The sequence below is a fragment of the Phascolarctos cinereus genome, unplaced genomic scaffold (assembly GCF_003287225.1).
Source record: "Phascolarctos cinereus isolate Bilbo 61053 unplaced genomic scaffold, phaCin_HiC Scaffold_4;HRSCAF=312, whole genome shotgun sequence".
NCBI classification, from domain to species: Eukaryota; Metazoa; Chordata; class Mammalia; order Diprotodontia; family Phascolarctidae; genus Phascolarctos; species Phascolarctos cinereus.
The window spans coordinates 290,624,621-290,641,870 of record NW_027555847.1 but is presented as its reverse complement, the minus strand read 5'-3'; positions in this window follow the sequence as shown (position 1 = coordinate 290,641,870).

The following is a 17,250-nucleotide window of genomic DNA, read 5'->3' as shown; positions in this document are numbered from 1 at the left end:
GGATTTTATTTTAGGCCTGATATTTTATTCTGAGTCTAATTCTCACCAAGCAGAGGGATTGGTTGCTTTGGTGGAAATGAAAAGAGCCTTGGCAGTGGAAATAGTAGGTTTTTGTTTTTTTGATTGGTGAGGAAAGTCACTGTTTCCTCCTAGAGTTTTTGATAGAGGAAATGAAATACAAACACAATCTTAGTGTGACATGTGCCCTGAATTTGGGAAATCAGATTTAAAAAGTTCAGAGGAAAAGATAGGCTCTCATGGATTAAAACACTCCAGGTAAGTCAGCCTGGGATAGGAGATGTTCAAGAATGAAATTCTGAAGCAAAAAAAAAGAGAAATAGTTCCACTGAGAAGGGGGGAAAAGGTATTTGTCTGAAAAGACCAACACAGATGTGTGGCAAACTCAATAACGAGCTTAGGTTTTAAAAAGAAATGTACCTGAAGGTAGAAGTAAGGTCAGGTAAGAGATAATAAGGGCATGGCCCAATCCTATAAAAATAATATCTGATGGTGTAAAGCTTGGAATAAGCTAAGAATAGTTAAAGGGGCTAAGGACTACAAAAAGGGGATGGTCCTTTTTGTTTTGTTAGCTATATTAGTTGTAAAAGGAGGAACTTTGGGTTGGATGTAATGATAACTGATAACAGAAAAAAATTCAATTCCCATATTGCTTCAGGTTTCTCTGTCAAGGAGAATGAAAATGGAGGGACAAAAATGACTGATAGGGAGTTGATAACTGAGATCAGTGAGTAAATAGTAAGACAACACCTAATGGCCCTTGATGAATTCGTTTTCTGGCCCTGTTGAACTACATCCTTGGTTAGTAAAAGAACTGGTCAATGTGACTGTTTAGCTACTATCAGGGATTTTTTAAAAAATTGGAAAACAGTAGTGGTAGCACAAGATTGATGAGGGACAAATGCCTCAATTTCTAAAAAGGAAAAAAAAGGAAGAGAATAGAGTTAGCAAGCTATAAATTAGTAAGCTTGACTTAAGTTCCTGGGAAAATTCTATAACAGATCATTAAATAGGTGGTTTGCAAACTTCTAGAAAGAGAAGTAGTGATTACAAAGAGCCAACCTGGCTTCATCAAGAAGAAATATCAAGGTAACCTTATTTCTTTTATTGACAAAATTACTAAAATAGATAAGGAGAATGCTATGGATATAGTTTACTTAGATTTTAGTAAAGTTTTTGGTAAAGTGTCTCATACTCTTCTTGTGGAGAAGATGGAGAGATGTAAGCTAGATAACAATACACAGGTGAATAGCAAACTGGAAGAATGGTCCAACTCATAGAATAGTTAGTCTTTTAATAATTCCAGGTGAACATGGCAGGAGGTCTGAAGTGGAGTACCCCAGAGATCACCCTAGGCTGTTTAAAAGTTTGGTCAATGGCTTAGATAAATGCATAGGTGACATGCTCATGAAACCGGCTGATGACACAAAGCTGGATCCAAAATGATCATTAATGAGCTAGAGCATTGGATTGAATCTAATAAGATGAAATTCAGTAGGGGCAAATGTAAAGTATTATACTGACAAAAATTCAACTTTATAAGTACAATGTGCAGGCAGGGTGGCGGGGGGGGGAGGAATGAGAAGACAGTTGTTTTGGAAAAAAGATCTTGGGATTTTATTGTATTGTAAGCACTGTGATGTGGCAACCAGAAAAGATTTAGGGCTGCATTAAGAGAGGCATAGCTTCCTAGAAGAGGGAGGTGATGGTCCCGCTGTACTTTGCCCTACTCAGATATTATCTGGAGTCTTTTATTTGCTTATGGCTACCACAGCAGCTAGGCAGCACAATGGATAGAGCTCCAGTCCTGGAGTCAGGAAGACTCATCTTCCAGAGTTCAAATCTAGCCTCAGCCACTTACTAGCTGTGTGATCCTGGGCAAATCACTTTACCCGTTTTGCCTCAGTTTCCTTATCTTTAAAATTAGCTGGAGAAGGAAATAGCAAACCAGTATCTCTTCCAAGAAAACCCCAAATGGGGTCACAAAGAGTGAGACATGACTAAAGCAATGGAACAACAATGGGTACCACAGTTTAAAAAGAACAGTATCCAAAGGAAGGGCATCAGGAGAAGTCCATGTCCTGTGAGGACTTGTTGGAGAACTAGCCATGTTTAGTCTAGAGAAGAGAAGGCTTGGGAAGATGGGAGAGCTTCCTCCCAGTATTTGAAGGGATGTCTTATGGAAGGATTAGCCTTGTTCTAGCTGCTCTCAGATTGCAGATCCCAACAAGGGGTAAAAATTGCAAAGAGACAAATTTAGTCTGGGTGTCTGAAACAACTTTAGAATTTGGGCTGTTCAGCAGTGGAATGGGCTGTCTCTACAGCTGGTGGGTTCCCCCTCCTTGGAGGTCTTCAAGCAGAGGCTGCGGGATCACTTGCTGGGTATGTTTTAGTAGGGATTTCTTTCCTGTATAGAATGGTCTAAAACTCTTAATGATTGCAAGGGCCCTGTCAGCTCTTAAATCTTGTGATTCTTTGTTGTCTACAAGCTTGCCTGTGGTGGAAAGGCTCATCACCAGAAGATTGGGCAGAAAATTATGAATTTAATTTTTTGGTTGAAGATTCATAAATTCATAAAGTTTATCATTAATTTCATAATTCATAAAACATTCATAAAAATTGTCAACTGAGTTGTACACATTGTGAGTATGATCTGGTAGAGGGGGTGGCTGTAACTATGAAACCTGTAGTTTTGAGGTAGTGACATACATCTCATCTTGTGACTTCAGATCAGCACTCCAGATTGTTAAGATCTTTTTGAATCATAATCTTATCATTAATCATATTAGTGTTAGGAGAATGAAGCCCATCCTTTAGAGAGGGGTCCATGCATAGTGAGGATGCTGTCCTTCCGTGGCTTGAAGGGAGGCAGAAGACATCTCTGGCCTCTTTTTCCTTAACATCGTTCTTCAGGAGAGACTTTCATTCCTATCAAGAGGGGAAGCAGGAGGTTGGAGCTGGAGATCCCTGCACTGCTGTCCTCAAAGAGAAGGGGTGCTGGGCTAGAAGCATAGCTAAGTTGCTCCCTTAAATATTGTTTATCTAGGGGATATGATTGGGTTCCATCTAATTCTGTCATTTTGGGAGAGGGAGGAAGGGATCCTAAGCACTATATCCAGGGCTTGACCCCTTCCCCACCTAATACCAATTCCACAATGGACACACTTTAACAAATAACAAGGAAATCTATTTATCCAAGTCACAGCAAAACAGAAGTCAGGGAAGGTATATGTAGGAGAAGGTATCATATACATATACCAGACAATACAGAATAAAAGAATTCTCTCATTGGGAGTGAGATAACTCATTTCAACCAAGAGAAAGAATCCTGGATCTCATCCAAGGGGAAACTCCTTGAGGTCTCTAGTGTAGCAACCTGGGAATAAGAACATGAAGGTGACTGCCAGTTCCTTTCCTGTTTTCCCAGAATTCTTCAACAACTTGAAGTGGGGTTGGCCTCTCTCATCTTCTCTCATGAATCTGGAAACTAACTGGATACTCAAAGAAAACTTGAAGCTTGACTAGTGCCAGGGGGCAGGGAGGGGGAGAACTGCTGAGAACTGAAGCTCTTACATAGGGCAGGACCTTCATCTTCACCAAAGAGATGAGTCCATACCAATGGGCCTTGGGACAGGGATTATATTTATGTCTCTGACTTCATGTCTCTCACCCTATGCCCCAAAACTTTCATTGGCTCCATGTTACCTACCAAATAAAGTCTTGGGGTAGTGGAAGGTACATAGTATCTGTAGTCAGAAGATCTGAGTTCAAATTCTACCTCTGACATTTATTACCTGTGTGACAGTGCAAACAATACACCCGACCTCACTAGATTTCATATGATCTCATGATCCAAATACTTTTGCTTGTTATTCAAAGCCTTCTATGATTTAGTCACAAAGGTGCCACAGAGGGCATTTCAACAAATACATGACCTTGGAGTCTAGGCTGAAATATTGAGGGAGATGAAGTTAGAGGTAGGCCACAGATTTGAGAGAACAGGGAGAGATGGAGAAATCAGAAGTTTCATGACATTCTTATAGGTTCCTGCTGCATTTTTTTGGTGTTGATATTTTTTATGTATTCTTCCTCTTCTGTGCTTTAAAAAAACAAAACCAAAAAGCTGAATTTATAATTTCCCTGCCATAGAAAACTCTCAAAGAGGAAACTCCTATAAATGCAGAACAGTAACTATTCTGCCATTTACACTGTTAGAGAATTGCCTGGAGGAAGGAAGAGGTTAAGTGACTTGCCCAGGGTCATTCATCCAAATATATGCCTGAGGCAGAATTTGAACTCAGGTTTTACTGACTCTGAGAATAACTTTCTAATTACTAGACCATCCTGTCTTTTCTACACATCCTTCTTAAAATCTGCATTTCAAATTTGAACTTCCTCCTCTATGATGCTGGTTTCTTTAAATATCTCCCCCCTTTTCTATTCACAGGCATTATTTGTCCATATTAGTCCCCTGATCAAAAATTTTCAGTGGATCTTTATTTCCAGTAAGAAGAAGGGCAAATTCCTTAGGCCTGGAATTCAAGATCCTCCAAAAATCTGGCTCCAATCTACCTCTCTAGGGGCAGCTAGGTGGCGCAGTGGATACAGCACTGGCCCTGGAGTCAGGAGAACCTGAGTTCAAATCCAACCTCAGACCAAACACTTGACACTTACTAGCTGTGTGACCCTGGGCAAGTCACTTAACCCCAATTGCCTAAAACAAACAACAAAACAAAACAAAACAAACCCAAAAAACCCAATCTACCTCTCTAGCCTTATTTTACATTGCTCCCTATTACAGACTCCAGATGTCAACCAACCTTGTTGTCTCTAGTTACCTCCCATGCCTCCTCAACACACTTGTATCCCATCAGCCAACTGTAGTCAATTTCACCACCCTAGCTAGCACCCACCTCTCACAGATGATCATCAGCTCTTGTCCGGACTATTGCGATAGCTTCCTAATTGGTCTTCCTGCTTTTACTCCTTTCTCTAATTAATCTTCTGTACAGCTGCCAGATTAACATTCCTAAAACATAGGTCTGATCGTGTGATTCCCTTACTTGAAAATCTTCAGTGCATTCCCATTGCCTGAAGGATAAAATAGAGGGTCCTTGGCGTGACATTAAAAGTCCTCCATAATCTGGATCTCACTTCCCTTTTCAGCATTATTCTATGGTGTCTATCCCCTTCATGCACTCTATGTTACAGCCAGACTGGCCTATTAGCTGTTCCCAGCCCCCAACAGTCCATTTCTCACCTCCAAGCCTTTGCATAAACTGTCCCCTAGCTTGAACTGTACTTGTCCTCACCTTTACCTCTTAGATGGAGATGGTTCACTTTCTCCATTCCCCAATGTGTTAATTCTCTTCTCCACAAATTCACTGGAATTTACTTATTTCTTCTGTGCAGTAAGCTCTCAGAAGAAAGTAAGTTCCCTGAGGGTTATCTTTTTTTTTGTTTGTTTGTTTGTATTCCCAGTTGCCTTAGCATGTGGGATAGCTACTTAGTAAAGTTTGTTGAACAGAGTAGAATGTCTTACCTTTTCCTCTAGGGCTCAATTTCAGGACTGCCTCCTCCAAGAAGCCTTTCTTGCTCAGCTCTGCTCTTCTTGTTCATGTTTTCTTGGAGCACAGTGTCTTGAACTCTCCTTTGCCCCTGTTGACCTCTATCTCATATTTGTTTATGTACATTTTGTATACCTTCTAACCGATTGTAAATTCCCTGAGGGGAAAAATTGTGTTATTTTTTATTTTTGCATCCCTAGCATCTAGCAGAGTGTTTGGCACATACATACTAGGCATTGAATAGATGTCAGCTGAATGGAAATGCAGAGTCAGAATTTCCTTTTTGAGATCCTACCATGTCCTTAAAATTATTCATCTTAGAAATAATAATTATCCACATTTAAATTGAATGAAAGTGTTTATAACATGCCTTCTTTACAACAGCTTGGGGAGGGAGGTCATGCAAGTATATGGTTTTTGTTCTTGAATAATGGGGGATTTTCCCAGGCAGATTGGCACCTTCTCCGCAACTGAGTCTTAGATAATGTCCTAAGGGTACTGAAAGGTCAGGTGACTTTCCCTGAATCACACACAGCAAGTATGGTATACAAGGCTGTACTTGAATCTAGGTCTTCCTGATTCTAAAGCCAGTTTTCGAATCATTATTCTATTAAATATCATCTTCATCTTCTTCTTCCTCATCTTCATCTTTTCTCCTCTTCTTCCTCTTCATCTTCTTTTCTCCTCCTCTTTCTTCTTCTTCTTCTTCTTCTTCTTCTTCTTCTTCTTCTTTCTTCACTTTCACTTATAATGCCTATCATATAAGCTTGTTGTGAAGTTCAGTTGAGATAATGTAAAACTTTGCAATAAAAAAGTTAGCTTCTCTGATCATTATTATTAATAGTTGGGTTAGATAGCTTGAGGTCACATCCCACTCAGGATCCTAAGTGACATATTCCAGGAGATATGAGTGCCAGGCTGAAGAGCCCAGGATCTTCCCCAATATCACATTGCTTTGAGAATTGTTCCCATGGGATCCTGGCTCCTTTTCAGCACCTGCTTTCCTGAAGTCAAGAGCATATAGGAAAATAGGATCATAAATTTATTTATTTTTATTTATTTATCTTTTAGTGAGGCAGTGGGGTCAAGTGACTTGACCAGGGTCACACAGCTAGTAAGTGTCAAGTTTCTGAGGCCAAATTTGAACCCAGGTCTTCCTGAATCCAGGTCCGGTGCTCTATCCACCATGCCATCTAGCTGCCCCTAGGATCATAACTTTAAAGCTAGAAGGGACTTAGAGGTCATCTACTCTAACCCCCATGATCTTTCACCAAAGAGGAGAAACTGAGAAATGAAGTGATTTACCCAAAGTCACATAGGTAATAAGTGGCAGAGCCAAAATTTAAATCAAGGGTCTCTGATTCCAAATCTAATATTCTTTTTGGTATTTGCTATTCAGTTGTATCATTTGTGTTCAACTCTTCATGTGCCCATTTGGAATTTTCTTGGCAAAGATATTAGAGTGGTTTGCCATGTCCTTCTGCAGCTCATTTTACAGATGAGGAAACTGAGGCAAAAAGGGTTAAGTGACTTGTCCAGGGTCCCACAGCTAGTAAGTGTCTGAAGCCAGATTTGAATTCAGGTCTTTCTGCCCATCATAGTGTGGAGGTCCAGAGCAGGCATGATCATAGGATTCAGAGGGCATGATGTGATCTTACTTAGTGGAGAGCTAAGTAAATGGCAGAACTTGGATTAGAACCTAGGTTGCTTCTTATGAGATAACTGTCCTCAAGAATTAAAAAGACTTCAATGTAGAAGGAGAGATTCCACTTATTCTTTGTCACTGCAGAGGGTGGACCTAGCAACAGTAGAGAAAGAGCCAAGATTTTGGTTCACTGTACAGAAGAACTTCCTAACAATTAAAATGATCCAAAGACTAAGTGTTTTTGGTTTTTTTTTTTAAAGATGATAAGTTCCTTATAACTGGAACCGTTCACACAGAGAATGGATAAGGTAATTAACAAATGCTTGACTGATTGATTATTGCAGAGGATTCCTGCATGTGGTTAAATGTGGTGAGCCCCAAGATGCTTTCCATCACTAAGAATGGTTTCATTTACATTGGATAGGGGTTCTTATACTCTCAGCAGTTTTAAAAAGCCTATGCTTTTCCCCTCACCCCCCAAACAACTTTAAACCCATTTGGACATACAGCATCTAGCAAAGCAGAATAAACAGATACAAATAATTTCCAATAATAGTTTTCCACACACCTACAGAAACATTAGAAGAGTGTCAGATACATATCAAGGCCCATTTTTCTTCATTACCAATGGGCCAGAAAACTAACAAGGAAAGATATAGCAGAATTTTGAGAAGCTTTGGCTAATCAAAGTAAGGAGAAACACACTGGAGTGTTTGCAAAAAGAAACAAACAAATAAATGTAGTGCATATCACTTTTCAGGTTGATAATAATTGACTGGCTCTCTTGGCCGAGCTTGCTTTACCAAAAAATCTATAGAGTACTTATATGAAAATAAATACATATGCCATGTCCATTGACTGACTAATGGAAGGTCAACATTAACTGACAAAATCCAGTCTAACCCTACCTGATATCTCTTACCTTCAAGCTTTTTCTTCTTTCTAAATTTGCATACTTGAAATGATAGATCACATATACCTAGTAACACGCTAATGCACGGTCATTTTCTGAATTTACCGGAGTTTACTAAATTGACAGATTCCTCCAGAAAGCTGTAGCTAGAGAGTTAATGCCACTACAGTTTAATTCAACTCAAAACATTAAAGTGTTTCCTATGTCCCATGTCAGTGGGGATTCAAAGAGAAATTGGATGGGGTCCTTACCTTCAATGAGCTAATAGTTCAGTAGGATATATATGACAAATTCCCTTCAATAATCCCAAAGCTCCTCTCAGCAGTGTGACCCTCCTTCCATCTATACAGATTTAATTAGATTCACTTTAATTCAATAAATTTGATTCATTATTCCAGCACCTAGTATAGTGCCTTGTACATAGTAGGCAGTTTAACCAATGTTTGTTAAATTAAATAGATTGCAATATCTTTGGCCTCCATGATTTGTTGATGGCTTTCATGAGTTATAGACAAAGATAGTTTCATCCTTTAGCCCATCTTTGGGAAGGTGATGAGCCTTCCCAAACTTAGCTGTGTTGGTCCTCAAAGGACACAAACCAAGTCTTTCATGGGGGTTATACCTTGAAACATTTTTTCCAGCTCAATAGGGCTCTAGATTAGAGCTTGTTTTTCACTAGCAAACATAACCTTTGAGAATTCAGGATCAACCTTAGACTATTAGAATTTTAGTGAAATACACATGTACAAATAATTATTGGTGGGATAATGCCTTAAACAAATGAGGTATTTAATAAGTGTTTGTTAAATTGAGTTGAATGCATGCTAAGTACTTAAAATACTCTGACTACAAGGCCTCCTTAAATAGATTAGAGCTTTTGAGCTCAGTCTATTTCTTATAATTTTTTTCTTGAGAATTCAAATTAATTCTCAGAGTCTTGGAGAATTCCAAGTCATCACTTTAATAATGATTAACATAACTATAATGATAATACCTTAATTTAATATAATTCTTTCCCTATTTGTTCTAATTCTTATTTTAATGTAATTCTCTAGTCCCTTCCGGTTTATGACACTTTGGTAACTTCCAGGCAGTAGTGATATACTGGGAGCTAATGGGCACCAATAGGCAGAAGAGAAAGGAGTTCCAGGTAGAAATATCAATCAAATACCAATCTACATTATAGGTTGCTTTAAATAAGAGATTAAATCTATCCATGCCTCTGTAGTGTATTACTACTGCATCTCTCCAGTCTTCTAAGATGGATTAATACCTCATCACCTCACACATATACAGATAGTTCTTCAAACTCTAGAAAGACATTTAATTCAGTGGCTCACTGCCTTAGTGTAAGGTGTTTACTGCTCATGTAAGACATGTATGTACACATGAGATGTCTAAAATAAAGACAACTGGCTTGAGGGGAGGCATTGATGATTACCTTTAGAATTTTCTCCACTCTTCTCCAAGGAAGACTTTGATCCCTGCCATTTAGGGAAGCAAGAAAAAGCCACAAGCCTAGATACTCTGTCCTTCTCCTCTGAGAGAGGGTTACTGGACTACAGTTATATTGATCTGCTTCCCCCACCCCTAAATATTGCTGGTCTAAGGACATGATCGGTTCTGGGAAAAAAGGTGCTAGTTATTATCTTTTAAAGAGAAGAGAGTTGTTTTCACTAGCTTGATTCCTTCCCACCAAATTCTAGTTATACAAAAGACCACAACAAATAGTGAATTGAGATTAAACTCATTTATCTGAGTAAATAACAAAGAGAAATCAGAATATTTATATAGATTAGAATATTATATGAGTCAATAAAATCTTTAGATAGGAATAATATGAGATTTTATTAAACAATGAGAAATACCATGATCTTACCCAAGAGTAAATTCCCCCAAATCTTTAGGGAGGCAAGTTGGAAACCAGGGACATGTTAAAAAGTCAGCTTCCCCTACAAGACTGCAAGAAAGTCTTTCTCTTTCTCCACCTTGGAGTGGGTCCCAAACCATGTATGCCTCCTTCAAAGAGTATTTCTCTCCTCTCCATAGTTCTCATGCCAATTCAGCCTCTTATGTAGACATGCAGTATTGCATCAGCATTCTCTCTACCAATTAGGAGACTGTCATGCAAAATGCTCCTGGCTTGGCTGGAAAACCAGATTACATTAGTATCAAGTCAATCTTGCAACTAGATCATCTCTGACCTTGGTACCCCAACTTATTCTGGTTCCTACCTAGTGGTATGCTGGGAAATATGGAACAGCTGGCTCTCTAAAAAAAAATAGCCCAACACCCCCCCCCCAACTCCCAATGTAGTCATGATATACTTTAAAATTTAATCTACATTATTAACTTTTTCTCCATCACTTTTCTAAGTCTAGAAATCAACAACAACAAAATAAGACCAAGCCCTGATTTGTAGTGTTTGCTAATTTCTGAGGTATAAATGCTGACACTGAAAATTTAATAATCAGCTCTCATGAGCTGGTTGGAGCTCAATCTAGCACATCCCTGTTCTCCCAAGTCCTTGCTTGGTGTCCTAATACTTGAAAGTATTTGACTATCTTCTTCTAAATACCTGTCTTCTCATGACTTGTTCCCAGTGAATCACCTGCTTGGAGCTCAGGAGTACCTGTCCTAAGGACAAGTGATTTCATAAAAGAAGAGGGAAAAAGGAGGATCAAAGAAGGAATAGGATAAATGCAATGATGATGAAAACCGACAATAAAAGAAGGAACTACTGCTCAAAGAGAATGCAGTCTGCACTGAAAATGACAGAAAAAAAAAAAAGAATAATGAGGAGTGGATACCCAAGGTAGGTAAGGAGATAGTAAGAAAATACCTAGTTGTCCCTGATGAAGAGCAAGTTACCTGGCCCAGGTGAACCATACCCTCAGTGTGGCAGGATCACAAAAACTAACTTTTCCAATGTTTCCCATAATGTTTGGTCTCTATAGTTTGAAACTCCTTTCTTATTATGTAAGATATAGTTTTACTTCTTGGTCTTTTAAAACTGCAAGCTGCTATCCTTTCTGAAGAGTGTAAATGAATACTATTTAGTATATAAACATTTTATACATAGCTATAATAATAAGGACTTTGTCCTCTTGTAGGACTTTGTGTACTAGAAGTGTATTTCCCCTCCCCCTATGGAGTTTGAGTTAAAATCACAAGGTGAGAGGGCCGATGGGTGAAGAACATAAGCCTTCTATGAGACTTCTGTTCCTCACTTGAGAGCTTTCTTTTGGTCATGCCAGATAATTGACGTTTCCCATAAATATTATCTCTTGCTTTATGTTTTTACCCCTAAAACTGTCAAAGAAAGCCTTTTGCTTTTTGTACCTCATAGATGGTGTCCATCTGGGCCCAATTGGTCCCATAGAACTTGACATAATAAATGCCACATCCATCCATACTAGCCAATTTTGTATATATCAGGATCATTCCACTGTTATACTGAAAGACCTCAAAGAATAGATCCGGAAGCAATAGTAGTAGAAAACAGTTTGCTTACCATCAGTTACCATTTTGGAATCCCTAAGAGTAAGCATCTCTAACACATATTGGAGATGAGACTTTTCCTGCACAGAGCTGCCACATCCCCTCCCTCCCAACTGGGAAACTGCCACATCACTGACCCAATCTGGATGCAGCTTTGGAGGGTTGCAGTATCTCACTCCTATCTCTAGAGAGTTGTAAAGGATATCCATTAACAAAATTTGCTTTAGTAGATAGATTTTATGTGTGAATTTCTTTTTTCCCTCCTTAGTATGGGCATAAGGTTATGACATATTCATGCAGAGAGTCATTTGCCAGCAAATGAAAGACTAGAAATGGGTAGAAGAAATTGATCAAATGGCCTCCTCATTTTTAAACTCTTAGAACTCACTTGCTGCAGTCAGAAGCTCAAACTTGTTTACTGAAAGAACTGGCAGATGTGATTACTGAACTATAGTCAAAGATATTTGAAATATCATGTAAAATTAGGATAGGCTTCAGAAAACTGGAGAAGAGACAATGTTATCCTGATTTCCAACAAAGGGAAGAGAAAAGAGTATTCAAGACATAGGCTTGACTTTGTTTCCTGGGAAGATTTTAGAGTAGATCATTGAAGAAATGGTTAACAAACATCCAGAAATGGTAACAGTGATTACAAAGAGCCAATATTATTGAGGTCTATGGGTGCTGGGAACCCCAAAATTCAAGGGCAAAAGACGCAGGCCCTGCCTCAAAAGAATGAGAGCCTTCTTTCAGTCAGAGACAAGGTTTATTAAAACACTTGCGGAGGTGGGAGAGATTTTAAGAATCTGCATTATTGGCCAGATTTTAAGAATCTGAGCTATTTAATAGGGGCAAGATAGACACTTATATACAATGGTCAAGGAGTTGGGTCTAGATGGAATTAAGAAGTGGAGGTCTAGGGTGCGGCCAGGTGCAGACAATGGGGGGGGGGTAGAGGAAACAGAATTGAAGATCAGAGCCACAATGAAAGGACAGTTGAAAGTCACCTATGCCTCAGGTGAAGACAGGGATGGGAGTTCAGGGACTGGGTTCCTAGAATTCTTGGGAAAGTTCAAAGGGGGAGGGGTCCAGAGCCCACACCCCATCATTTTGACTTCATCAAAAACAGATCATGTGAGAAAAGTCTTAGGTTCAAATCTTAGATGGGCCCTCAAAGTGTAAAACCTCATACTGGGTACTCCTCCAAATTTCAGTCACACTCATAGGTTAATTCCTCAGTGGGTCAACTACTACTGGAATTCTAGGGATAACACTAGGGGGTTATGCCATCTATTGTAGCTCAGAACTGATGTGCTTCTCATTAACAATCAGCCAGTAGAGTTAACGAGAGGTAGCTAGATAGTTCAGTGGTTAGAGTGCTGGACCTAGTGTCAGGAAGACCTGAGTTCAAATCCAGCCTCAGATACTTACTAGCTGTGTGACCCTGGGAAAGTCATGTAAGCTGTGTTTGCCTTAATCCACTAGAGAAGGAAATGGCAAACCACTCTAGTATCTGCCAAGAAATCCCCCTGGGTGGCATTGGCGTGCTATGGTCCATAGGATAATGAAGAGTTGGGCACAACTGAACAACAACAAGAGTTAAATAGCTTTTAGCGAGGGCATTTGCTAAGATGGCATGGTAATAATAGTTGATGGAAAACATTTCCCCCTAAAGCCTGGGGGAGATGAGCCTATTTTCTCCCAAATATACATAGGGTCCATAGGAAGAATGGGTTTAAATTTGGAATATAATGATAGTGAGGTATACATTTAGGATACATGTGTGGAAAAGGGTGACTTGGCATTACTAGTACTGGAAGGCCTTTCTTTCTAAGTGGAGCCCTTCTGCAGCTCCCCAGCTCTACTGTCTTGACCACTCAGCTTGGAGCTCTGCATCTGCTTTCTTCAGTTCAAAGCTGGCTCTCTTTGATGTGAAATGTCACCCAGCCCCTGAAGCTGCCTTCTCCCTCAGGTGACTGTCTTTTTGATCTTATGTTTGTTCTCAGTGTTTCTATCTGCTTCAGCCAGGAGTAAACATGATGACACGTCATGGCCAATGGTGGTGAGGGAAAGGAAGGAGGCAAAGCCCATTGCTGCCTTCTAGTAATAGGTGAAGCAGTTTGTTTTCACGGCCTGGAACCCTCAACTGCTTCCTATTTTTGTATATTGGCCTAATGGATGTGACAGATTTTCTTAGCTAATAACATGGTTCTCTTCTAAACTCAATAAGAAAAAAATTTGCCCAGGGCATAGACAAAAGTTAGTTACACATTAAAACTTCATCATGTGTGCCTACTTTGTTAGGGAGTTGTAGGAAAATTCCTTAGCACTTACTTTAAATTTCTTGATGACTATATTCTGGGCCTTCTGTGATTCAATATTGTTGTTGTTCATCCTTCTTTCTCAAAGAGAACCAATGACACCAGGAGGTGATTTGATAACTGAGATGGAGGATAAAACACTTTCCCTTAAATCTGACTCATCTTTTTCGATAGGATAACTAAACTAGATGAGGGGAATGCTGTACATTTAGTTTACTTAGATTTTTTTAGCAAAGCTTTTGATAAAATGCCTCATACTATTCTTGTGGAGAAGATGGAGAGATGGGAAATAGATGATAATACAAATAGATTGATGTAGAACTAGTTGGATGGCCTTGTTAATGGTTCAACGTTCAACATGGTGGAAAGTCTACAGTGGAGGACCCCAGAGATCTGTGCTTTATCCTCTGCTCTTTAATGATTTATCAGAGGCATCAAACTCACTGCCTGGCAACCAGATTAAAAATGCAATTGAGAAATGTTTAATAAAATTAATAAAAATACAACACATTATACTTATTTGTGGTTTTCTAAGTCAGTATATGGCTGGTAGGGATCAGTTTCTATTTGTATTTGATTCCACTGATTTAGATAAATGCAGAGCTGGCATGTTCTTGAGATTGGTAGATGATACAAAGCTGGAAAGAATCAATAACATACCCAAATCCAGCCAGTGGTTAAGTATTATCATTTCTACCTTTGTAATATCTGTAGCATGTACCTCCTTCTCTCCTGACTGCAACCACTCTGGAGCAGGTCTTCATCAGCTCAAGCCTGAACTATTACAATAACCTATTGGTTGGTCTATTTGCCTCAAATCTTTCCCGACTCCCCTAGAGCCTCTATTCAGAAGTCAATTTGATCTTCCTAAAATGCAGGTCTATCAACCCTACCCACTTTCAATAAACTCCGGTGGTTACCTATTACTTCCAGAATCAAATAGAAAATCCTCTGTTTGGCTTTCAAAGCTCTTCATAACCTGGCCCCTTTCTATCCTCCACATAGTCTGAGATCCAGTAACAATGGTCTTCTTCTTGTTCCTCTCATGGGCTACTCAGATCTGGACTCCAGGCATTTTCACTGGCTTTCCCACATACCTGGAATACTGTCCCTCCTCATTTCCTTGGAGTTTCCTGGAGCTTAAGTCCCACCTTCTGTCCCACCTTTCCCACTCTTCCTTAATTACTGTCTTCTCTCTGAGATACCACTCAATTTATTCTGTACATATCTTGTTTGTCCATGGTTGTTTGGGTGTTTCTCTTAGACTGTGAGCTCCTTGAGAGTACATACTATGTTCAGCCTTTCTTTGTATCCCTAGCACTCAGCACAGTGCCTGGCAGGCTCTTAAAACATTCTAGTTGACTGACTGGATGAGAGAGTCAAGAGCCAGAAAGACCTTGACAAGTTAGTCTGGGGCTGAATCTAATAAGAGGAAATTCAACCTGGTTAAAAACTACATTGACACACACAAAAATCAACTTCACAAGTACAAGATAAGGGAAGAAAGGTCAGATGGTAGTTGTTCTGAAAATATCTGGAGATTTTAGTGCATCGTTAACTCGATCTGAGTCAGTGATGTAATGTGGTAACCAAAAATGATAACATGACCACAGGATCCATTAAGAGGGACTTAACTTTCAGGCATAAGGATTTCATAGTCTTATCGTCCTTTGCTCCTAATCAGACTTCATCTCAGTATAGCATTCAATTATGGGTGTCGCAGTTTAAAAAAATAGGCATAGGTAAGGTAGAGTGTATTTAGAAGAAGGTCACCTGGATGATGAAAGGTCTTCTTGTCTGACTCTCTATCACTTAATTAGGTGTGTTCTTGGCAAAAATACTAGAATGATGTGCCATTTCCTTCTGCAGCTCATTTTACAGATGAGAAAACTGAGGCAAATAGGATGGAGTGACTTGCCCAGGATCACACAACTAGTATGTGTCTGCAGCCAGATTTGAACTCAGGTCATCCTGACTCTAGGCCTGGTGCTTTATCCACTGTACTACCTAGCTGCTCCTGAAAGCATCTTCAGTCCTTGTTAAATGAGGCTCAGTAGTTGAAGGAATTAAGGGTGTTTAGCCTGTGGAAGAGAAGACTCAGTGATGACAGAATAGCTATCTGTAAGTATTTTCTGATCTGTCAGATATGTGGTAGGAGGATTAGACTTTTCCTCTTGATCCCAGAGAGAAGAACCAAGAAAAATGGTAGAAGCTGAAAATTTAGGCTTGATGTCCGGGGGTTGGGGGGGAGAGAGACGAAACAAAAACAGAAACAAAAATGAAACTTGTTAAGAATTATAATGGTTTAACAGTGGAATGGCCTGCCTTTAGAGGTGTGTGTGTGTGTGGGGGGGTGTAGTTTCTCCCTCTTTGGGGGTCTTCAAGCAGAGGCTCAATGAGTCCTTGTGAGATATATTACTTTGGGGTTCCCTTTCATGGAGGAGTTGGACAGATGATTGATGAGTTTCCTTCAACTCTCCAATTCTGTAATTCTGTGATCTTGACCACATCTCACACCTCTGCCAACTACATGCTCTATCCTTGCTCTGAAAATAGGTGCCTTAGATCTTGGAGTCAGTGTGTTCCTTTGGTTTAAGGGGAGGGCATTTCACAATATGGGAGGATCACAGATTTAGAGGTGGAATATATGCTGGCAATTGTCATTTCATTGATGGATCTCAGATTTGATTGCTGTAGGTACTTCCTCTGTCTATGTGGATGGCTGCTCCTCTGTCCTCCCTCATTCTATGTGTTTCTGATCTATATCTTTTGTGAATTCCCTATAAAAGACTCAGCTGCCACTGTTTATGCAGAGAAGGTCTTCCTCTGACTCTTGTAATCTTCCCTAGCTTCCAATGCAGCACTCCTGCTGGCACCTCTCATGGTGCATCCTACATGATGACTTTTATGCCATTTTTTTTTCAAGCGGAAATCAGTTACGTATTTTATTTAGTAGAGAATTCATAATGTCTCAGTTGGAAGAAACAGTTTTAGGAAGCATTAAATAGGCTCTGATTCCTATTCTTGGAACATGCTCATGTTTACTGCATTCAGCTTAATGAAGAGAACGAATAAGTAGTACAATTAATGACACATTAATATATCTTTTTTTTTCATTTCTATAGCTTACAAATTGAATGCTATTCATTTTCAGTGGCATAAATATCTTGAGTTCATAGAGCACAATTGCTCAGACAAGAGACTACTAAAGCATAATTAGTGGGTCCAAATCATTTCCATCCTAGGTATTCATCAATGGGTTGAATTTTTAGAAGCAAGAGTTCT